This window comes from Leguminivora glycinivorella, chromosome Z (assembly GCF_023078275.1).
Source record: "Leguminivora glycinivorella isolate SPB_JAAS2020 chromosome Z, LegGlyc_1.1, whole genome shotgun sequence".
Classification (NCBI taxonomy): Eukaryota; Metazoa; Arthropoda; class Insecta; order Lepidoptera; family Tortricidae; genus Leguminivora; species Leguminivora glycinivorella.
Window position 1 is genome coordinate 21,697,823 of NC_062998.1, and position 26,266 is coordinate 21,724,088.

General features: G+C 40.2%; 1 protein-coding gene across 5 annotated transcripts in view; it reads left to right on the forward strand.

Moving 5' to 3' along the window:
* The window catches only part of LOC125241845 (maternal protein pumilio-like), a 566,882-nt gene that overhangs the window by 127,020 nt on the left and 413,596 nt on the right, over positions 1–26,266 (forward strand). The gene's annotated exons all lie outside the window — the stretch shown is intronic.

The window sequence follows — 26,266 nt, forward strand, 5'->3', positions numbered from 1 at the left end:
TGCATTGGACGGGACCACGGCGTGCCAAAAAGCGCTTTAATGCAGCCATGAAGTTGGCGGTACTCAATTCCGTCGCTATCTCAATGTGAAGACAGCGCGTAGTGAGGCAAGTGAAAATACATAACCAAGCCTTGCGACTCTTCACTCCTCTGCCACGAGTAGGCGTATATTGCAGAGGGCCTGCATAATCACACCCTGTATGCGTAAACGGTTTATCCACTTGATTCACGCGACAGCCCGGTAAGTCTGCCATGAGCGGAAAAGACGATTGTGGATTCGCTCTGAAACAAGTGTTGCATTTGGCAATGCGGTCGCGAATGACACGACGAGCCGACAGAATCCAATACTGAAGCCTAAGTATAGTCATCATTGACTCGGGACCAGCATGCAAATGCTTTCTGTGAACGTAGTCAACGATCATATTGACTACATGATCACGTCGCGGGAGCACAATTGGGTGCTTCTGAGAATACTGCAAGTCTGTATTTGTCAACCTGCCTCCAACACGAATTAGACCGTCTTTGTCTAAGAACGGTTTGAGCTTTTGTAAAGCAGGTGAGCAATATTTCTTGCTCTTAATTTTCTCAATATCGTCACAAAAATGTTCGTTTTGCAACGATGAGAGAATTTTGCCTTCAGCAAACTCTAAGTCGGATCGGGTAAGGGCCGTGGGGAGCGGTTTCGGATTAAGGATGCGGTACACGTATACGACGATGCGCAGTAATCGAGACCACGACGATATCCGCTGCGCGAGGGAATAAAGTGGTGACTCTGACACATCCGTAGTAGTAGCGTGTGCAAGAGGCTTAAGCTCCGGCACTTCTCCGATGGACTCTCGATCGAGCTCCCTTAAAGGCCATTCTGATGGATGCTTGGATGCCCAAGCCGGTCCTGTAAACCACAAAGGATGATCCACAAGCTTAGCAGGCGTCAGGCCACGCGACAAGCAATCCGCGGGATTTTCTAAGCCCGCCACATGATGGAAGCAGCTGGCCGGTACAGCTTCAATTATCTTAACAACGCGATTGGCAACGAATGTTTGCCAGCGGTGTGGTGATGACTGAATCCAGCAGAGCGCAACTTTCGAGTCAGTAAAGGCGTAGATCTCGTTAATGTTGTAACGGGGCTCGAAATTATCTTGCACCTTCCGCATGAGCTTTGCCAGGAGGACAGCAGCACACAGCTCTAATCTCGCTACAGAGACTGTCTTCAAGGGAGAGACCTTCGACTTGGAACACACCAATCGAACTGTCACTTCATTCCCGTTTATGACCTGAAGATAAACTACACCTCCATATGCCCGCTCGGAAGCATCACCGAAGCCTAAGAGGTTTATAGTACAACCTTGTACTACCCCGAGATGACGCGGTATATGAATTTCATTCAATTTTGGCAACTCAGAACAAAATCGTTCCCATAAATTTACAATATGGGTCGGGGAGTTTCATCCCAGTCGCATTTGATCAACCAAAGCTCCTGTATGAGGAGTTTTGCGTAAAGGACAACTGGAGCTACTAAGCCGACGTTATCCCATAGGCGAGCCACTGCAGACAAGATTGTCCTTTTAGTACACGTTGGATCTGGCTCTGTCACCTTGAAATAGAAATAATCGCCAGATTTATTCCAACACAAGCCAAGGACCTTTTGCGAGACTCCTGGGTCTATTTCCAAGTCTACGGAAGCCCTATGAGAAGCAGGTATCTCACGTAGCACGGTCTCTGAGTTGCAGGTCCATTTGACAAGATCAAATTGACCGCATTTGAATAGGTCAATAAGCTCCTTAGCCGCAGCGATAGCAACAGATTCATCCTGCTGTTGCGAATCATCTGACATAATGCTGAAGCATACGTCATCCATGTATGTGCAGGACGATGCGATCGCTGCTGCCATTGGAAACTTATTTCCGTCGTCTGCAATCAGCTGGCGAACGACGCGGAGCGCGTGATATGGGCTCGACTTCATACCAAAACACACACGGTTAAATTCGTATGTCGAAATGGGATCTGCCGGGCGGAATCTATATAAGATTCGTTGAAACTGGCGGTCCGATTCGCGAACACCAATCTGTAAAAACATTTGGCGACAATCGGCTGAAAGCGCTATTTTGAATAAGCGAAAGTTCAAGAGGATTGAAAATAAATCCCCTTGAAGATTGGGCCCTGAGTGCAAGACATCATTCAGCGACAGGCCTGTAGTTGTCTTGCTACTCGAGTCCAGGACCATACGAACTTTGGTAGTGGTCTTATCCTCACGCACGACAGCATGATGAGGAATTATGTATGCGAGGGCTGAAGAGGTGTTCGCGTTGAGAGAGTTAGTCACGTCCGATATATAACCCTTACTGACGTATTCACGAATTATATCGTCATAGGCGGCACGTAACACACTCGATGACTCTAGCTTTCTTTCAAGACAAAGAAAGCGCCTCTTAGCAGCCGAATGCGACTCTCCGAGCTTGAACACGTCATCTCGGAAAGGCAATGCCACAGTATATCTACCACTAGCGTCGCGCGTAGTGGTGGCGCGGAAATATTCCTCGCATTCAAAGTCATCCTGGCTTTGAGCGGGCGGAGCGGATACTTCCTCAAGTTCCCAGAACTTTTTGAGGAGGTGGTCCATGGAATCCACGGAAGTACAACAAGCTGAAGTATATTTACGCGGTGGCTGTAAAGCAGGCACCGAACCCATTAAAATATACCCCAGTACCGTCTGTATAGCTGGTGGCATATAGTCCACTTCGCTTTTGACGATGTGCGGCAGCAGCAAATGTGGAAATATAGTTGCACCCACCAGTACATCAATGGCGACGGGCGTATCCAACGTGTCGTCAGCTAGAGGGAGACCATGAACATGTGTCAGTGCTGACATGTCCACGGGCACTGACGGCAGGTCGTCGGTGATGCGATCGACCACCAAACTCGAAACGTCGAAGTTGACATTATCGTCGAATCGCGAAAATACTTTTACGTTTGCGTTCCCCTTAACAATCTTTTTGGTTTTTCCAATGCCGAATACAGAGCTTGGTTTCCTATCAAAAGTTAGACCTAAGCGCCTACAACATTCTTCAGTAATGAAGTTACTTTGTGACGCGGTGTCAAGTAGACATTTGATAACCTGCGTTTCACCTTTACTGTCGCGAACTATGACCTTTGCGGTGGACAGCAAAACCGTGTCACACGAAGATGTTGAGTTTTGATTTGACACTTTATTGTTAGAGGCTGCAAGTGCTCGCGTCACGATAGACGTGTTACAAGACGTGCTTTCCGGCGGCGAGGATGTTTTAGCTGCGTTGCTCGTAGATGAATTTGACTCATCAGATGTCGAAGCTTTTTCATCCTTGTTCTTGTCAAAATGCAACAGAGTATGATGCTTTTGATGGCAAACTCGACATTTCACCTCGGAATTGCACTCGCGGGTGCGGTGTTTAATGCTTAAGCAGTTAACACATGCTTTAAGCTCTTTAGCGCGTTTGAAGCGATCAGAAGACGTTAAGTCGTTAAAAGAAGGACATTTGAATAAATGTTCATGGACAATATTGTCACAAATACATTTAGTAGTGCTCGCGCAAGCAACGTAGCTTTGTAGTTTAGGTGCGGCACTACGCGGTTGAGTAGACTTAACACCTTTTTCGCGCGATGGATTTACGGCGGCGGAGACGGCGGTACATGGTTGAGAGTTTTGATAAATCCTAAACTGACTTTTCATGAAATCTGACAGATCGCGAAATGTAGGCAACTTCGTATTTCGATGCAGCATCTCAAATGCTCGAAGAGTTTCCTGGTCTAACTTCTTTAAAGCTATATGCATAAGCATAAAATCGCTTAAATCATCGAGCTTAAGCGATTTAAGCGCATTCGCAGCAGTCACAAACTTATCGATGAATGTCTGAAAGTTAGACGAGGAAGCGGGACCATTAATCTTCAAATTGAGCATTTGATCCATGTAAGTCGAGGCAAGAGTGCGCTTATCTTGAAATCTGTCAAGTAGACTATCTAGAATAAGCTGATAATTATCTGCGCTCGGAGTTATACCTGCAAAGACGGCTTGAGCTTTTGGTGACAATTTCCCAATCAAATAAAACAGCTTCTCCTCGTCGGTAAGTGACAGATTGTCAAGCACTCTCGATTTAAAACTAGCGTAGAACAGCGGCCAGTTACGTATGTCTCCATCAAACGCTACCAGTTCCATCGTTGGCAAAGAAGGTCTAGCTCTCTCCACCGATAAAGGCGGCGAAGAGGCCGGCGGTGCGGCTGGTTGCAGTCGCTTAACCACTCTCCTGATGCGGCAGTACAAATCTTCAAAGGCTATGAGCGGCTGATAATTATCAGGGACAGCAGCCGTCTTAGTCCTCAGTAGCGTGCGGTTGTACTCATTTACCACCTCTTTGAACTCCGTCCGAAGTTCGTCGATAGTCAGCGTCAAGAAAACTTTCGCGACTCACTGCATCTGTATCGGCAACTAGCGACTTTTTATAAATACCCTGGACGAGTTCAAAGAAGACGTTGCGTTTTGCTTCAAGCATTGACAACTCGTCTTCATAACACCAGCTGTCAACGCTTTCGGCTTTTGTTTCTTTTGCCATTTTGCAGGAGACGGGTTAAATATGCGGTAAATCAATTTATGTTCCTATGAAAGGATAAACTCTTATAAACGTATACCTAAATTGCGGGTGCGGTTAAAAATATATATTTAGGTAAATAATTTGTAAGGGCGGAGCGACGAATAAAGTAATATACGTATAAATAAATACCTAAACTGCGGGAGCGAGTAATTAGGAATAATTTAGGTAATATTTATACGGGCGGTGCGGGAGGAGAACGATTCGCAATGAATGTATGAGGAGAAATTAGGGGAAGAGAATCCGGTTCGAAGACCAGATATGTTGAAGGACCTGCGGATACGAAGTTCCTAACGAACTATTGTAATAAAATAAAACAAAACGGAAAATAAAATTATGGAGATTGATGGGGAGCCAAACTCACCGATGTTGTCGTCTCGAGAGTTTATCGGGTGGCCACCCTTGCAAAGCTTGGTTCTCTCTTTCCTTGCACTGCACACTCGCGAATCGTTCTATTATAATATAATTAATTAATAACTTAATTCGTTGCGGATATTTTTATTCACTATTGACAACGACTGTCTTTTTGCGGATTGACACTTGACGTATTTTATATTTTTTAAGAAGTTTGGCAAAGAGGCGGGTGACATGACAATTAAAAATGAGGTTGAACCTATCATAAGGAAGAGCGAGCGGGATGGACGATATGAATGATAATGAATGAAAAGGGCGCGAACAGTAAATAAAATTTAGGTATTCTGAGAAAGTGTCATTTTGAATTTTGGCTATTATGAAACTAATACATTTCGGTTATTAGATATAATCGACCAACGTCATTTTGGCATTTTGATGTACTGGCAAGATATGTCATACTGACTTACGACAAAACTAGCGACATAGAAGACATCAACAAAGCTAGAAAAGCGTTATTCGTCAAAGGACGGGCCATGGAAAGGTTGCCACCAACACTCGGTGCTCTTGAACAGTATACATACAAAACGAGCATTTGCAAGCAGGATTGATCTGGGGTCAGAGTTTGATAGCAAACCCAAAATATCCAAACTTTGAAAAGTAGGGATGGAAAAAAGAAGGCGGTGACTGGACTCCATTATGGAGTACCATCAAAGAAACTTCCGCATCCTTAAAGGAATTGACGAAGTGTTCGTGTCACATGCAGCTGCATCAGATTACGGTTCGTTACAACCACATTTTATAATACCATGTTCTTAGAATGTCGCAATGTTAAAACGGATTAGTAGTAAAATGTCTAAAAATACATAAATACCAATTTTCAGTACATCAAAATGCTAAAATGACGTTGGTCGATTATATCTAATAACTAGGCTTAGGACTTTTTATGGCATACCGTGGTTCTAAAATCCGTGGAGTCGCCATACGAGCATATTTGCAAGCAGGATTGATCTGGGGTCAGAGTTTGATAGCAACCCCCAAAATATCGAAACTTTGAAAAGTGCGGATGTGATGGGTGATGTGTGACAGAATCATGACATTGGAATTATCAGAGGGATTCAGCTAGTTTCTTTGGAAAAGTTGTTACATATTATACACTGAATCACTTACAAAATTATTATTTCATGTTTCTGGTAAACACTGTATAATAAATCAGTATATAAATGCTAATTCTCTCCCAGCCTCATTGCTTTGGAAGGCACGCTAAGCCAGTTGGTCACATACAAATTTGTAGTTTGGTTTGTTACTCAATCACGAGAAAGTGGCTGGGTGGATTTAAAAAAAATTTTATATACAGATAGATTAGAAACTGGATCAATACATGAACTATACTTTATTTCTATTTGGACCTCGAATTGGAAGCAAATAAAGTTGCAGCGTATTGTGAAACGGCAGAAAACTTAGGTGCTTGTTTCATGGAGTCAGACGGGGTGAGCTGTAACTTTGGAAGTTATTACTCTACCACAATTATAATAGTATCGTATTGTAGCTCAATGAATAAGGCATTTAACCTCTTTAGCCTATTTTTGAACAACTCTTGTACTTTTTTCTATAAATGATACAAAAAAGAAAAAAGTGTGCCTCTTTTTACAATTTCATAATAAGTTGATGGCTGTTTTCTTTTTAAATATTAATCTTATCACTATGTATTTGGTATCGTTTTATAGGTAACTAGCTTTTACCCGCGGCTTCGCCCGCGTAATAAAAGTATTCTTATTGAAACGTTTACAAAAAATAAGATTTTCATTTGGATCCGTAGGTTTCTTTGTAGGTACATCTGTCCGCGATTATTTCGATTAAGGTAAAGCGGGGCAATTCTCGACTGGGGGGCCATTGTAACTGATCTATTTGCTGTACGGTCAGCTAAGAAAGTGGTTTACCACTTTTCGACTCTATTGATCGAAAAGTGGTAAACCACTTTTTTGGCCGACTGTACCTTACACATATTACTATTGTTTTAAAAGAAATTCTTGCAATGATTGTAGAATTGTTACACAGCGACCACAGCGTAGGTAGTAGGTACGAATATGTATGTATTTTACCTATATGAATATTTATACTGGGGAAACTTCATACAACCCACATAGCCAGTATCTCGACGCTATGGTCGGTAGGGTAAAAAGTACTTTCTTGCATTATCGCTTACAATTTTTTCCATTTTGCTTATACTTATTGCAAACGTAAACATATAAAAGGCAAGCAAACAACGATCTTCTTACAGCACATTGAATGTAATAGTTATTACAGATGCAGGATACTCGCCGATGCCTACTTACTAATCCCTTCCCACTGAGCCACCTGCATTTAACACTGCCTAGATATCGATTGCCGACCGATTATTCTGACCCCAATCCCTATTCTTATCCCTGTCCCTATCTCTATCCTTGTCCCCGTCCCCGTCCCCGTCCCCGTCCCGTCCCTGTCCCCGTCCCCGTCCCCGTCCCCGTCCCCGTCCCCTGTCCCTGTCCCCGTCCCCGTCCCTGTCCCTGTCCCTGTCCCTGTCCCTGTCCCTATCCCTGTCCCTATCCCTATCTCTAATATCCCTATCCCTATCCCTAATATCCCTATCCCTATCCCTAATATCCCTATCCCTATTCCTATCCCCATCCCTTCCCTATCCCGTCCCAGTCCCGTCCCTGTCCCTGTCCCTGTCCTTGTCCCTGTCCCTGTCCCTGTCCCTGTCCCTGTCCTTGCCCCTGTCTAATTATCATGCTAATAGGAGGTGAACTTTGAAAAATCCTTTCTTAGTTCTCCTGGAACTTCCGTGTCAATTTGAAATCTCTTGAACCAGAAGTAAAGATAAAAACTAAACCTATACTTATGGCTATTTTGGATATTTTAACCCCATTGCACAACAACAGGGGAGAAAATTTCTTTTCCACCTCATTAGATTTTAAAATCGTTGTATTTATCGTGATCAGCGACCCGATAAACCATAAAAACGATACCCATATTGTGTTTTTGACTTTACCCCCTTTGCACCCCTTTAGGGTAAAATTTTCAAAAAAACCTGAAACATGTATTTAGTCATATGTCTTTAGAAATCCTCCTGTGAAGTTTCGAATAAAATAGTCAAACTAATCTTGTTTCCCCATACAAACTTTGAACCCCCATTTCACCCTTTTAAGAGGAGAATTTTGAAACATCCTTTCTTAGTGCTCCTCTACACTATATAAGGAACATATGTGCCAAATTTGAAATCTCTAAGACCAGCGGTTTTGGCTGTGCGTTGATATGTCAGTCAGTCAGTCAGATTCTTCTTTTATATATTTTTTTGATATTTTAACCCCATTGCACCACAACAGGGAAGAAGGTATTTCACTTCCGCCTTGTTAGATTTTAAAAACGTTGTATTTATCGTGATCAGCGACCCAATAAACCGTAAAAACGATACCCATATTAGTTTTTTGACTTTATCACCCCCTTTTCACCCTTTTAGAGGTTAAATTTTCAAAAAACCTGAAACACGTCTTTAGTAGTATATGTTTTTAGGATCCCTCCTGTGAAGTTTCGAATAAAACAGTGAAACTAACATTGTTACCCCATACAAACTTTGAACCCCCATTTGACCCCCTTAGGCACCGGCCACACCAGACCGTCGCGTGTCTCGGGGCGCGCAACGGGCGTCCGCGCCACGCCACCTGAGTGTAATTCAAAAAGCGTCTCCTCAGTACATTTTGTATAGGAAGGACGTAAGGCGCGCCACCAAGCGGCGCGGCGCGCGCCCCGCCGCCGCCACGCCACCTGGGGCGCGTCTTACGTCTTTCCTATACAAAATGTACTGAGGAGACGTTTTTTGAATTACACTGAAGCGGCGTGGCGCGGACGCCCGTTGCGCGCCCCGAGACACGCGACGGTCTGGTGTGGCCGGTCACTTAGGAGGCGAATTTTGAAAAATCCATTCTTAGTGCTCCTCTACACTATATGAGGAACCTACGTGCCAAATTTGACATCTCTAGGACCAGCGGTTTCGGCTGTGCATTGATATGTCAGTCAGTCAGTCAATATCTTCTTTTATATATTTTTTTGATATTTAAACCCCATTGCACCACAGCAGGGGAGAAGGTATTTCACTTCCGCCTCGTTAGATTTTAAAAACGTTGTATTTATCGTGATCAGCGACCCGATAAACCATAAAAACGATACCCATATTGATTTTTTTACTTTATCACCCCCTTTTTACCCTTTTAGGGGTTAAATTTTCAAAAAAACCTGAAACACGTATTCAGTCATATGTCTTAAGGAATCTTCCTGTGAAGTTTCGAATAAAATAGTCAAACTAATCTTGTTTCCCCATACAAACTTTGAACCCCCATTTGACCCCCTTAGGAGGTGAATTTTGGAAAATCCTTTCTTAGTGCTCCTCTACACTATATAAGGAACCTACGTGCCAAATTTGAAATCTCTAGGACCAGCGGTTTCGGCTGTTCGTTGATATGTCAGTCAGTCAGTCAGTCAGTCAGTCAGTCAGTCAGCTTCTTTTATATATTTAGATTTATCGACGATGATTTGGTTCTTAAAGAGTAAACTCGTCAGTCCTACCGTTTTGGAATAAAATCCAGAAAACTAGAATGAGGGAGATAAAATGGGGGTAAGGGGGGGAAAAATTGACTCTTCAGCGTGCTTCCATGTCGACATTGAAGCACATATATGAAAGCTACATTCATGCCAAGTTTCATGCTTTCTTCCGGATGGGACCGTTTTTTTTTTGTTAGGACGTGGACCCGTACTAGAGTAATATTTCATATTAATCGCTTTAATAACGTAAATGTGTAAAGTTTTTCACATGATTTTCTTAAAAATTGCAATGGTATTTTTGTCTTAATCAATATTCGAATTATTCGTGTTATCCGGATTTCAACGTACAAAAATCCGGAGTTTAAAATTGGCGGATATCCGGATAAAACGAATATCCGGATATCCGGATTGCAAGCCCTTTCGCTGAAGTAAAGGTTCAACACGCCAAAAATGGGGCACACCTGAATGTTTATTATACAAAATGTATAATAAATTAATAAAAGATGTTTAACGTAGAGCAAATTTAATGTATTTTAAATGCAAATCATAATTAGCCAAGGTCCTAGAGATTTCAAATTTGGCACGTAGGTTCATTATGTAGTGTAGAGGAGCACTAAGAAAGGATTTTCCAAAATTCACCTCCTAAGGGGGTCAAATGGGGGTTCAAAGTTTGTATGGGGAAACAAGATTAGTTTGACTATTTTATTCGAAACTTCACAGGAAGATTCTTTAAGACATATGACTGAATACGTGTTTCAGGTTTTTTGAAAATTTAACCCCTAAAAGGGTGAAAAGGGGTGTGATAAAGTCAAAAAATCAATATGGGTATCGTTTTTATGGTGTATCGGGTCGCTGATCACGATAAATACAACGTTTTTAAAATCTAACGAGGCGGAAGTGAAATACCTTCTCCCCTGTTGTGGTGCAATGGGGTTTAAATATCAAAAATATATATAAAAGAATATATTGACTGACTGACTGACATATCAACGCACAGCCGAAACCGCTGGTCCTAGAGATGTCAAATTTGGCACATAGGTTCCTTATATAGTGTAGAGGAGCACTAAGAAAGGATTTTTCAAAATTCGCCTCCTAAGGGACTCAAATGGGGGTTCAAAGTTTGTATGGGGAAACAAGATTAGTTTGACTATTTTATTCGAAACTTCACAGGAAGATTCCTTAAGACATATGACTGAATACGTGTTTCAGGTTTTTTGAAAATTTAACCCCTAAAAGGGTGAAAAGGGGGTGATAAAGTCAAAAAATCAATATGGGTATCGTTTTTATGGTTTATCGGGTCGCTGATCACGATAAATACAACGTTTTTAAAATCTAACGAGGCGGAAGTGAAATACCTTCTCCCCTGTTGTGGTGCAATGGGGTTTAAATATCAAAAATATATATAAAAGAAGATATTGACTGACTGACTGACATATCAACGCACAGCCGAAACCGCTGGTCCCAGAGATGTCAAATTTGGCACGTAGGTTCCTTATAATATAGTGTAGAGGAGCACTAAGAAAGGATTTTTCAAAATTCGCCTCCTAAGGGACTCAAATGGGGGTTCAAAGTTTGTATGGGGAAACAAGATTAGTTTGACTATTTTATACGAAACTTCACAGGAGGATTCCTAAAGACATATGACTAAATACATGTTTCAGGTTTTTTGAAAATTTGACCCCTAAAGGGGTGTAAAGTCAAAAACACAATATGGGTATCGTTTTTATGGTTTATCGGGTCGCTGATTACGATAAATACAACGATTTAAAAATCTAATGAGGTGGAAAAGAAATTTTGTCCCCTGTCGTAGTGCAATATGGTTAAAATATCCAAAATAGCCATAAGAGGAGCACTAAGAAAGGATTTTCACCTCCTAGCACGATAATTTGACAGGGGCAAGGACAGGGACAGGGACAGGGACGGGATAGGGTTAGGCTTAGGGTTAGGGATAGGAATAGGGGACGGGGACGGGGATAGGGATAGGGGAGTGACGGGGACAGGGACGGGACGGGGACGGGGACGAGGACAAGGATAGAGATAGGGACGGGGATACGAATAGGGATTGGGGTCGGAATAATCGGTCGGCAATCGATATCTAGGCAGTGTAAAATGCAGGTGGCTCAGTGGGAAGGGATTAGTAAGTAGGCATCGGCGAGTATCCTGCATCCGTGATAACTATTATATTCAATGTGCTGTAAGAAGATCGTTGTTTGCTTGCCTTTTATAAGTTTACGTTTGCAATAAGTATAAGCAAAATGGAAAAAATTGTAAGCGATAATGCAAGGAAGTACTTTTTACCCTACCGACCATAGCGTCGAGATACTGGCTATGTGGGTTGTATGAAGTTTCCTCAGTATAAATATTTATATAGGTAAAATACATACATATTCGTACCTACTACCTACGCTGTGGTCGCTGTGTAACAATTCTACAATCATTGCAAGAATTTCTTTTAAAACAATAGTAATATGTGTAAGGTACAGTCAGCCAAAAAGCAGTGTAAGGTTCTTGGCTGACCGTACAGCAAATAGATCAGTTACAATGGCCCCCCAGTCGAGAATTGCCCCGCTTTACCTTAATCGAAATAATCGCGGACAGATGTACCTACAAAGAAACCTACGGATCCAAATGAAAATCTTATTTTTTGTAAACGTTTCAATTAGAATACTTTTATTACGCGGGCGAAGCCGCGGGTAAAAGCTAGTGTATAATAAATTAATGAAAGATGTTTAACGTAGAGCAAATTTAATGTATTTTAAATGCAAATCATAATTAGCCAAGGTTTCTCGACGAATAAGCCATGGATCGTACTTATCTTCGAACACCACGACTCATAATATCCTGCACCATTAGTCCATTACGTCAGTATACCTATTTATCGACAGGTCCACCGTTATCGTAGCTCCGCGAGTTCCGCGACGGAATTAACCTCCCCGCCTCTCTTTTTAACTGCCTTCCAAATCTCAAAGGAAGAAGGAAGGCGGTTTTTTTTTTCTTAAAAATTATTATTAAGAAACCCTTTCATTATCCTCCTCGTTGGGCCGGAGTTCTAGGCAATTTAGTCCCCCTACCTATAGACCTATATTTCCGTACCACGGCTACTCCATTTGCTTTGCACCACTCCATGACAGGTTTAGCGTAGTAACACCTGGCAAGGTCTGGACAACATGAAGGATGGGAGTGGTGTTATATAATAAACGAAAGTAACCGCTTTTGTAAGCACTCCTTTTGATAGATGCTGCCGTTAATTGTTCCGGTAGTGACAAAAGAGCTGCTTCTTTTCCCGCTACTGCATATTGCCTGCCAAATTAGGTATTTTTCTGAAAACTTAGATCTTTTTTATTTGACATTCTTTGGGAGCCTCTGTGCTTTTTTTGCTAGTATATAAAACTCTTGGCCAGGGATTTCTTAGAAATCGGATTTTATGTAAGTTTTATAGTCCATGAGAACGCAGTCAAATTTAGTTAATAAATTTTAGTATTGTTTCTCGATCGAGTTTTTGTTGCTGATATCTGTCTTGCATACCGATCTGGTGCCGTTTTGTGCTTTAAAATTTCTTAGCCCTGCTCTACTGTTCACCTTTTGAAAATACAATTGGGGCATCTTAACTTTTTATAATTTTTAGCCACGCCACGAGGTGATATACAATTTGATGCAAATATCCTTAAGATGCGTTCCTCCTTTTTTTATCCTTTATACTGGGTTTCGTTCTAAAGATAGGCGTTCCCGAAACCTCTTCAATACGGAACAAACAGTAGATTACGGAAATTTTTATCTTTTACCCCCGTTCCTGTAGCTGAGCGTTGGGTTTTCCGTGTTTTTGTGCAAAATTAATGTAGTTCGCGTTCTTTTAGTTACCTGTTCGATATCGCTACATTTATAAATCTTTCACAAAAGTAACTGATATAAATTTAAAAACGAACCTTTTTACGATTTAAATGGCATCAAAACATGTCCTATACTTACTTACCTTTAATTGTAACGATACAGCAAATTAATCTATATGTCTCAGTTTTGACCTTTAGCCAGCGTTCCCACTTAAACGTCGCGTGTCTCGGGGCGCGCAACGGACGTCCGCGCCACGCCACCTGAGTGTAATTCAAAAAACGTCTCCTCAGTACATTTTGTATAGGAAGGACGTAAGACGCGCCGCCAAGCGGCGCGGCGCGCGCCACTCCGCCGCCACGCCACTCCGCCGCCACGCCACCTGGGGCGCGTCTTACTAGTCAGGGACCAAACGACCTCTTTTACAAAAAGTCGTCGACATCTCTTCTAAATACCTAAAACAGGTATGGATGTGTTCCTCGTTATCTCCAGATTACGAATTGACCTGTTTTAGTTTAAGGAGGGGGGGACGGGTTGAGAAAAAGGGGGGAGAAAGATGGCGGCCGACCATCATAGATATTTATTCACATCTCGAGTCCTATGGCACCAATCTGTTCGTGCAAGGTGTCGTTTGAAAGCTTATTAAACCTACTTTAATTGTTTTTAAATAACTATACTCATAAAAGTAACCGTTTACGAAATATTTGAAAATATGTGTTTTTTTATCGCGCATGAATTGCACAACTACTAGTAAAAAATGCGTCTAACTCAATAAACAATAACTTTACCGCAATTGATGTTATTATAACATTTTCGCGTCTATTCATGCTCTTTCTAAACATATAAGTTTCATTGGTATATGATAATATATAACCATGTAATTACGAATTTGGTTTAGCAGGAGTCACTCTGCCCGGTCACAGAAATGGGCGCTGACCGTAGTAAAGTATTCAATATTTTTGAGGTCCTATTTTACGGATCCATATGCGAGAGGTATCGTTTCAAAGCTAATTAAACCTACTATATGTTTTTATAATTAACTATAATCATAAAGGTAGCTGTTTAGAAAATATTCGAAAATATGTGTTTTATAGACCATGAGTCGCACAAGTACCTACTGGTAAAAAAATGCTTCTTAATCAATAAACAACAACTTTTCCGGAATTGATGTTAGTATAAGATTTACGCGGAATTTCGTGCGCTTTCTAATAACATAAGTTTTATTGGTGTATGATATTATATAACCAAGTAATTACAAATATGGTTAAGTAGGGGCCACAGCGCCCAGTCACGTATGGATGCTGACCGTCGCCAAATTTTCTATATTTTTCAGATCCTATTTTATTTAACAGGAATCTTTTGAAAGCATATTATGCGTACTATCATTAGTTCTCAATAATTTTAGTTGTAACTGTAGTAGCTAACAAAATATTTGAAAATATGCATTGGAACCGATGTGAGTAAAACATGCTTCTAGCTCAATGAATTATATTTTTTCCGCAATTGATATAATAACAAAATAAACGGCGAAATGTATGACCTTTTCAAATAATAAGTGTTGTCAGTATTGCATAAACAATTAATGTTAATTTATCCATCATACTCACTGCGCACCGTCATATACATGGATGACCATTTTCGTTGCCGTTTTCATAATTTTTAAGATTGTATCTTGGTGCATGACCAATAAACAATAACTTTACCGCAAATAATGTTATGATAAGATTTACAGGACATTTCATATGCTTTCTAAAAATATAAGTTTTATTGATGTATGATATTATACAACCAAGTAATTACGAATTTGGTTTAGCAGGTGTCACTGCACCCCCGTGACGTAAATAGGTGCTAACCGTCGCCTAATTTTATGTATTTCTCAGATCCTATTTTAGCGATCAATTTGTGAGAGGTATCATTTGAAAGCATATTATGCGTACTATTGTTACTTTTTAATAATTTTAGTCGTAATTGTAGAAGTTTACAAAATATTTGACAATATGTGTATTTTTACTGTATATGAACAGCATTCGCACTGATACGAGTGAAACATGCTTCTAGCTCAATAAATTATATTTTTCCGCAATTGATATAATAACGAAATGAACCGCAAAATGTATGGCCTTTACAAAAAATGAGTTTTGTTAGTTTTGCTTAAACAATTAATGTTAATTTGTCCACCATACCCACTGCGCACGGTCAATCGTCATATAAACGGATGTCCACCGCCGTTGCTTTAATTTTTTCATCATTTTACAGATTTTATTTTACTGATCAATTAAGTATATAAGTAAATTCGATACGTGATAGATTATATTTATTATGAATATACGATTAGTGAAATAAAATCTGAAAAATCATGAAAAAAGGCAACGACGGTGGACATCCATTTATATGACGGTGCGCAGTAGGTGAGCTGAACAAATTCAAATTAATTGTTTATGCAATACAAACCAAACTTATTTTTTGTGTAAGTCATACATTTTCCGTTTATTTTGTTATTATTTCAATTGCGGAAAACTATAATTTATTGAGCTAGAAGCGTAATATCAATGCCAATGCTATTCATGCACAGTAAAATACACATATTACTAATCAAATATTTTGTAAACTTCTACAGTTTCGACTTGAAATATTAGAAATAAAGATAGTACGCATAATATGCTTTCAAATGATACCACTCACAAATTTATCAGTAAAATAGGATCTGAGTAACGTAGAAAATTTGGCGACGGTCAGTCAGCACCCAATATCGTGACAGGGCGCAGTGACCCCTGCTAAACCAAATTCGTAATTACTTGGTCATATATTATCATACACCAATAAAACTTATATTTTTAGAAAACGCATGAAATTTCGCGTAAATTTTATAATAACATTAATTGCGGTAAAGTTATGGTTTATTAAGTTAGAAGCATTTTTTATCTGTATATGTGCAACTCGTGCTCGAAAAAAAAACTAATGTTTTTAAATATTTTGTAAACAGCTACCTTTATAAGTATAGTTATTAAAAATAATTATAGTAGGTTTAATTTGCTTTCAAATGATATCTCTTACATATGGATCCGTAAAATAAGAACTTAAATAGTATTTTATGCAACAGGCGTTTAAAGGAGGTCAAAAAAGACGAGTGGCGTGAGTAACAATTCGAGGCGAAGCCGAAAATTGTTATTGAGACGCCACGAGTATTTTTTGACTCAGTTAAACACCGTTGCAATACAATACTTTTTCTACGACCATGCACTTAGTTTTTAATAGTTTTCTTGAATAAATTTCGTGAAATTCACACTGTTTCCTGTATTTTGACTCAAAGGTTTGTACTGTCAGCTCGGCTGCGCAAAGCCTTTCCGCGCACGCCCGCAGTGTCGTTATAAGGCGTTGCCATGGTTACAGAGCCAAACAATGCGTTTTCAGTTTTTTCGATACTGCGCGCATGCGCGGAAAGCCGGCGGACGCTGGCTTTGGGGAATAGACCTTTATGTAGGGTTTTAAAGATCTGTGCACGACCCTGTAAATGACGAATAACAGTTCGGGAGTAGAAAAAATATTGAATACTACTACGGTCAGCGCTCATTTTTATGCGACCGGCGGAGTGACCACTACGAAACAAAATTCGTTGTTTAATGGTGATATTATCACTTACCAATAAAACTTATATTTTTAGAAAGCTCATGAATAGTCGCGTAAATTTTATAATAACATCAATTGCGGTAACGTTATTGTTTATTGACTTAGAAGCATTTTTTACCAGTACTTGTGCGATTCATGCTCGATAAAAAACACATATTTTCAAATATTATGTAAACCAGCTACCTTTAATACTAAAGTTATGTGTAAACAATTATAGTAGGTTTAATTATCTTTCAAACGATACCTCTCACATATGGATCCGTAAAATAAGACCTCAAAAATATTGAATACTTTACTACGGTCAGCGCCCGTTTATGCGACCTGGAGGATAACCCCTGCCAAACAAAATTCTTAATTACATGGTTATATATTATCATATACCAATGAAACCTATATTTTTAGAAAGAACATGAATAGACGCGAAAATTTTATAATAACATCAATTGCGGTAAAGTTATTGTTTATTGAGTTAGACGCATTTTTTACTAGTACTTGTGCAATTCATGCGCGATAAAAAAACACATATTTTCAAATATTTCCTAAACGGTTACTTTTATGAGCATAGTTATTTGAAAACAATTAAAGTAGGTTTAATAAGCTTTCAAATGACACCTCGCACGAACAGATTGGTGCCATAGGACTCGAGATGTGAATAAATATCTATGATGGTCGGTCGCCATCTTTCCACCCCTTTTTCTCGACCCGTCCCCCCCTCCTTAAACTAAAACAGGTCAATTCGTAATCTGGAGAGAACGAGGAACATATCCATACCTGTTTTAGGTATTTAGAAGAGATGTCGACGAAAATCGTGAAGGAGACGACTTGTGGCCAAATTGGCTCTAGACTATACGTCCTTCCTATACAAAATGTCCTGAGGAGACGTTTTTTGAATTACACTCAGGTGGCGTGGCGCGGACGTCCGTTGCGCGCCCCGAGACACGCGACGCTCTGATGTGGCCGGTCCCTTAGATGGCGCACAGTGTTTCGTCTAGAACAAGCTAGGTGGACAAAATTATTTTTTTAGATTTTTGGGTAGGATTATGGTCTATATTGCAGAACTAAACATAATAAATAATAATTTCTATATTTTAGGAAAAAAGGCCCAAAGATATTTTTTTTTTCTTCTATAAATGAATGTATTATTAAAAAACTATACTATAATAAATATGTTAATATCACTATAATAAAGACAAAATAAAACAATTATTTATACATTCAATAAAATATATAGGTAGTCTTAAACAGGGACCGGACAACCCCTTCCACGCTACAAGCCTTTCATTGGGAATCCCTAACGACCCAATCGAGAGACTCTCCCTTTCGAACTGCAAGCCCATTCATTTGACTAGCCCTTACAAAAAACTTAGCAAAACAATAAAGCTAGCCCTGTGCATTGGCTTACCGCTATCCGATACGGCTTGCAAGCCTTTAATAAGGGTTACCCTTATTTTAAGCGCTATTTATAAGGCTTTCCCTTTTGTTAAAGCGTAGTCGAGCCTTGCGTGAAAGAGACAGGATTATGAATTTAAGCTAGTGTAAGAACAGGAAGGAAAATGCGCTGTTGCCACTCCGCACTATGCGCCCCATTTTTTTTGCAACGAAACATGTTTTCGTTGGATTAAAGTAGAACACGGCTAGAAATTATTTTTAATGAACTGGGAGACAAGGGACTGATGGATCGCCTGATGGTAAATGATCATCGTCGCCCATAGATCAGTATGTATGTTCGCACGTATGAATGTATGTAGGATGTATGAATGTATGTAGGTATGTATGTATGAATATAAATATGTAAATATGTATGTATGCATGTAAATATACAGTGTTGGCCGAAAATCAATACAATTAACCATTATCATTACACATTGAAAACGTTAATTGCCAACATAATAAATAAACTTTTTAACAAAAAATAAAACCGCCTTCAAAAATAAGCGCGTTACAAAACACGGAGAAACTAAAAAGCCAAAAATAATAAACCTTTCAATTCAGATTTCTTATCGTATTGCAATAAGCTAAACATCCAAATTATAAACAAATCAATTATTTTTGTAGTCGGTACCAGACCTGTTCGTCGCCTGTTTGCCCCACCCAACCATATACAGGCTGGTACCGACTCCAAAAATAATTGATTTGTTTATAATTTGGATGTTTAGCTTATTGCAATACGATAAGAAATCTGAATTGAAAGGTTTATTATTTTTGGCTTTTTAGTTTCTCCGTGTTTTGTAACGCGCTTATTTTTGAAGGCGGTTTTATTTTTTGTTAAAAAGTTTATTTATTTGTTGATTTTTAGTGGTTCCTAGTGATATTATATGTATCAGTCCGAATACATGTACAGTAGTGAAAGAATTATCCTTTAACTCCTAACCATTGAGGAGTTGACCTTCCATCATCAGCTCAGCCACATACAATTATTACCATCAGACGTAAATACTGGTGTACCTTTGAAAAATAGACTAAAAACATTACATGTGCCTATAACATTTGAAGAGTTCCCTCGATTTCTCCAGGATCCCATCATCAGACCCTGACTTGGTACCAATGGGACCATCTCGGGGTTATACCGGTTCGATCAAAAAAAAAAATTTGAAAATCGGTCCACGATTCTCGGAGATATCGAATAACATACATACAAAAAAAAAAAAAAAAAAAAAAAAAAAAACATTCAGTCGAATTGAGAACCTCCTCCTTTTTTGAAGTCGGTTAAAAATAAGCCGTTTTCGTCATCCAACTCGCCTTGATGAGTTAATTGGGTGAGCAGTTTCTAAGATAGAGCTGATGCTGAAACCTGGCTTTTCCCAGGGGAACGCGGGTTTGGTTTAACATAGGCAAGCGCTGTTTTCGTCATCGGACTTGTTTTGATGAGTACTTGAGTGAGCAGTAAGCAGTAACCAAGGTAGAGCTGATGCTGAACCCTGGCTATTTCTAGGGCAACTCGGGTTTCGTGCAACATAGGCAAACGCTGTTTTCGTCATCGGACTTGTATTGATGAGTACTTGAGTGAGCAGTAACCAAGGTAGAGCTTATGCTGAACCCTGGCTTTTCCCAGGGGAACGCGGGTTTGGAGTAACATAGGCAAGCGCTGTTTTCGTCATCGGACTTGTCTTGATGAGCACTTGTGTAAGCAGTAACCAAGGTAGAGCTGATCCTGAACCCTGGCTATTCCTAGGGGAACGCGGATTTGGAGTAACATAGGCAAGCGCTGTTTTCGTCATCGGACTTGTTTTGGTGAGTACTTGAGTGAGCAGTAACCAGGGCAGAGCTGATGCTGAACCCTGGCTATTCCTAGGGGAACTCGGGTTTCGTGCAACATAGGCAAACGCTGTTTTCGTCATCGGATTTGTATTGATGAGTACTTGAGTGAGCAGTAACCAAGGTAGAGCTGATGCTGAACCCTGGCTATTCCTAAGGGAACCCGGGTTTCGTGCAACATAGGCAAACGCTGTTTTCGTCATCGGACTTGTCTTGATGAGTACTTGAGTGAGCAGTAACCAAGGTAGAGCTGATGCTGACCTGGCTTTTCCCAGGGGAACGCGGGTTTGGAGTAACATAGGCAAGCGCTGTTTTCGTCATCGGACTTGTCTTGATGAGTACTTGTGTGAGCAGTAACCAAGGTAGAGCTGATGCTGAACCCTGGCTTTTCCCAGGGGAACGGGGGTTTGGAGTAACATAGGCAAGCGCTGTTTTCGTCATCGGACTTGTCTTGATGAGTACTTGTGTGAGCAGTAACCAAGGTAGAGCTGATGCTGAACCCTGGCTATTCCTAAGGGAACTTGGGTTTCGTGCAACATAGGCAAACGCTGTTTTCGTCTTCGGACTTGTATTGATGAGTACTTGAGTAAGCAGTAACCAAGGTAGAGCTGATGCTGAACCCTGGCTATTCCTAAGGGAACTCGGGTTTCGTGCAACATAGGCAAACGCTGTTTTCGTCATCGGACTTGTCTTGATGAGTACTTGAGTGAGCAGTAACCAAGGTAGAGCTGATGCTGAACCCTGGCTTTTCCCAGGGGAACGCGGGTTTGGTGTAACATAGGCAAGCGCTGTTTTCGTCATCGGACTTGTTTTGGTGAGTACTTGAGTGAGCAGTAACCAGGGCAGAGCTGATGCTGAACCCTGGCTATTCCTAGGGGAACTCGGGTTTCGTGCAACATAGGCAAACGCTGTTTTCGTCATCGGATTTGTATTGATGAGTACTTGAGTGAGCAGTAACCAAGGTAGAGAGCTGATGCTGAACCCTGGCTATTCCTAAGGGAACTCGGGTTTCGTGCAACATATGCAAACGCTGTTTTGTCATCGGACTTGTATTGATGAGTACTTGAGTGAGCAGTAACCAAGGTAGAGCTGATGCTGAACTCGGGCTATTCCTAGAGGAACTCGGGTTTCGTGCAACATAGGTAAACGCTGTTTTTGTCATCGTGAAATATCTGAGACTCGTCTTTATGACTGGTACTTGGTTGAGTTGAGTAGTACCATAGAATCTGTCAAACTATTTCTGTTGATTGTTGTTGTGAATTCTATGAAGATCGTTTGAAACAGAAATACTTTTCTGGTGGCAATCAAGTATACAGCCCGTCTGATAGTAAGTAGTTACCGCAGTCTATGGACGCTTGGAACTCCAGTATTCTCTTTATTCCCTGTGTTACTATTAGTGAAATCGACTGTACTTAATTTTGATATTCAAATGGATATACATACGTATTTTTTTAGACACAAATAAAGTGTTTCATGTATGGCAAATTAATAAATGTGTTCTAACTACTTGATGTTAATATTCACTTCTGGTAAGATTTTTGTTCAGTTAATATTATGTTTTTATGCCTAACTTGAGATTGCATGAAATATTTCTATATTATAATGTACCGAAACCAGAGTTGCCCTAGATACCGCCAGGGCTCAGCTACAGCGCTGTCTTGGCTACTGCGCACCCAAATACTCAAGACAAGTCCGATGACGAAAACAGCGTTTGCCTGTGTTACACTAAAACCGAGTTCCTCTAGATGCAGCCAGGGTTCAGCATCAGCTGGACTTCGGGTACTGCTCACTCGAGTACTCATCAAGACAAGTCCGATGATGAAAACAGCGTTTGCCTGTGTTACACTAAACCCGAGTTCCCCTAGGTGCAGCCAGAGTTCAGCATCAGCTGGACTTTGGGTACTGCTTGCTCGAGTACTCATCAAGACAAGTCCGATGACGAAAACAGCGTTTGCCTGGGTTACACTAAACCCGAGTTCCCCTAGCTGCAGCCAGGGTTTAGCATCAGCTGGATTTCGGGTACTGCTCACTCGAGTACTCATCAAGATAAGTCCGATGACGAAAACAGCGTTTGCCTGTGTAACACTAAACCCGAGTTCCCCTAGGTGCAGCCAGGGTTCAGCATCAACTGCACTTCGGGTACTGCTCACTTGAGGACTCATCAAGACAAGTCCGATGACGAAAACAGCGTTTGCCTGTGTTACACTAAACCCGAGTTGCCATAGGTGCAGCCAGGGTTCTGCACCAGCTGGACTTTGGGTACTGCTCACTCAAGTACTCATCAAGACAAGTCCGATGACGAAAACAGCGTTTGCCTGTGTAACACTAAACCCGAGTTCCCCTAGGTGCAGCCAGGGTTCAGCATCAACTGCACTTCGGGTACTGCTCACTCGAGTACTCATCAAGACAAGTCCGATGACGAAAACAGCGTTTGCCTGTGTTACACTAAACCCGAGTTCCCATAGGTGCAGCCAGGGTTCTGCATCAGCTGGACTTTGGGATCTGCTCACTCGAGTACTCATCAAGACAAGTCCGATGACGAAAACAGCGTTTGCCTGTGTTACACTAAACCCGAGTTCTCCTAGATGCAGCCAGGGTTCAGCATCAGCTGGACTTCGGGTACTGCTCACTCGAGTACTCATCAAGACAAGTCCGATGACGAAAACAGCGTTTGCCTGTATTACGCTAAACCCGAGTTCTCCTAGGTGCAGCCAGGGTTCAGCATCAGTTAGACTTCGGGTACTCATCAAGACAAGTCCGATAAAAAAAACCGGCCAAGAGCGTGTCGGGCCACGGTCAGTGTAGGGTTCCGAAGTTTTTCATATTTTTCTCAAAAACTACTGAACCTATCAAGTTCAAAACAATTTTCCTAGAAAGTCGTTATAAAGTTCTAGTTTTGTGATTTTTTTTTCATATTTTTTAAACTTATGGTTCAAAAGTTAGAGGGGGGGGGGACGCACTTTTTTTTCCTTTAGGAGCGATTATTTCCGAAAATATCAATATTATCAAAAAACAATCTTTGTAAACCCTTATTCATTTTTAATTACCTATCCAAATAATATCTAATACACGTTGTGGTTGGAATGAAAAAAAAAATCAGCTCCCACTTTACATGTAGGGTGGGGGGGTACCCTAATAAAACATTTTTGCCATTTTTTATTTTTGAACTTTGTTGGCGTGATTGATATACAAGTATTTGGTATTGACCAAATTTCAACCTTAACGGTTTGAGATTATCCGCGGACGGACGGACGGACAGATGGCGAAACTATAAGGGTTTCCAGTTGACTACGGAACCCTAAAAAACGCGCAGGAAATATCAGTTTGGACAAAGTGCCGCTTGGACACAGTAACGATCGTATGTTATTTCAAACAGGGTTCGGATCACGCCGGCATAATGTGTGCTTTATGAGCGAGGTACAGGATTTAAACTCGCACGATATGATCTATAAGGGAAAGCAAATAAAACCCAATATAAGGCTCACCCTTATGGCGTTAGGCTGAGCCGATGATAAGGGTTTTGAAAGGGTATTGGGCTATTTTAGGTAAGCGCTTTCGTTAGGGCTTTAAAAGCAAAATGAAAGGGTATCGCATCAAAAGGGTAGGGTAAGTTAAGCCTAACGAAATACCCATACAAAACCCCGTATAAGGGATAGCGGGCCGGTCCCTGGTCTTAAACTTCCGACAAGATTTATATTTTCACATGATGCCGATGCTTGTGGTCGGGTTGTGTGCACTGTTATTTCAATATTCTGGCCATCAAGCCAACTTTTAAACTTTTCCACAAATTGTTCCTTTGATCTTGCTGCACTGTTCCACTTGGTATTCAGTTTTGATGAAAAACTAGTCAAAACATTATTTAACCGTCTCTGAGATTCTTCAGTCAGATCTTTTAATTCATATTTTGCTAATATGCACTCATAAAGATGTCTATTTCTGTCATTTGTTCCTTATTAGACCATTCTTCAAAAAGCATCCTCCTTGAAATAGAAAAAACGTGTTTTGAAAAAAGAAAAGAAAAAAAAATGTTATGTAAATTTCTGAAAAATAAAATCTATACCATCCATATCCATACTATCCATACTATCCATACTTCCATACTATCCATACTATCCATACTAATATTATAAATGCGAAAGTAACTCTGTCTGTCTGTCTGTTACGCTTTCCCGCTTAAACCACGCAACCGATTTTGATGAAATTTGGAACAGACAATCTTTAGACCCTGAGACAGAACATAGGCTACTTTTTATTTCGAAAAAAAGGGATGAAGGGGTTGAAAAAGAGGTTGAAAGTTTGTATGGGATTTCTTAATTTTAAAAGATAAAACCATGAAACTTTATATTTTAGCACTTGATAAGAAATCATTGAACATCTTGATAACGGATAGGGATAGGGATTGGGATAGGGATAGGGATAGCGATAGGGATAGCGATAGCGATACGGATACGGATAATATGGGTATCGTTAGAGGGATACGGATAATCGGTCGGCGGTCTCTTACAATCAATGTGCTCTAAGACGATCGTTGTTTGCTTGCTTGAAGATTACGTTTGCGATAAGTATAAGCAAAATGTAAAAAATTTTAAGGGATAATAGAAAAAAGTACTTTTTACCCACCGATCATAGTGTCGAAATACGGGCTATGTGGGATGTTTAATAAAGGTTTCCCCAGCGTATATAGAATTACCTACGCTGTGGTCGATGTGTAATATTTCTACAATCATTGCAAGCAAAAGTATTATGTGCATTTGTGCAATCGAAATAATCGCAGATAAATATACCTACAGAGAAACCTAAGGATCCAAATGAAAATCTTAATGAATACTTTTATTACGCGGGCGAAGCCGCGGGTAAAAGCTAGTCATAAAATAAAATTACGAAAGTAAATAATATCAAAAATATAGACCGGTGTTAAGCGGTGTCAAGTATTTACTAGTCTATCAAAGTTCTAAAATGAAGAAAAAAACACCCATGTTTTTTAAGTGCAATTTTAATGCTCTATATGAGCATTATTACAACTGATATGAACATGTTTTTAAGAAAAATATAAAGTACTTACCTTCAGTTATAAGATCCATCTTTTCACAAAATAACGTTGTACTTGTAAGAGATGTTGTTGAACGCATCACAAAATTGCAACTGATTTAATTGTGCAATTGCACTTACCTCATTAGCTGACTTCTGCACCCTGTGACTCATAAAATTAGAAAGTTAGAAATAATCTATTAACAGGTTTGGGGGTTTAAACATGTTGTTTATCTTATCTAATGACTTATTAGTGATAATTTGATAACGACTTTTGTCCACCTAGCTTGTTCTAGACGAAACACTGTGTGGCGGGCGCCACTGTCTCCCGGCAGTTTTGGAAACCACATTATCCCAAAGTTTCATCCCGGCAGTTTTGGAAACCACATTATCCTTAAAATTTGATCGGTATACTCTGTGTGGCGGGCGCCACTGTCGGCAGTTTTACATTATCCCAAAGTTCATCGGTTTTTCGTCACGTTCCTAAATTTGTCCGATTCCGCTTTCGTCAGCCATTCTTCATTCGTAAACATAGTCGGCAGTCATTAACGTCTTTAACCCTTAAATGCATAGTGATGTACATATGCATCATGCATTTTTGACTCTATTGAGAGCATGTCAAAGTTCAAATTTGAATAAATCTTTGTCGTCATGCATTTAAGGGTTAATGAGTTGTTGGCTTTTTCTTATTTATATATATTTGGTCAAATTCTAAGTTGGTACCGACCTAAGACTACGAAAAAATACGAAAAACATAGATTTAACAGCGAACATGCCGAAAGAAGATTATGACGAGTAAAGAACGAGACGGATTAAGATGGAGATGAACAACGAAATTGACCGTAGTTGAGATAGACCATCGACGATCGTGACGAATAAAGAATGGCCAAAGAAAGCAGAATCGGACATATTTAAGAACGTGACGAAAAACAAACGTGTCAACTCAAGAGTATACCGTTTCATCCTTGATAATATGAGGAAAAG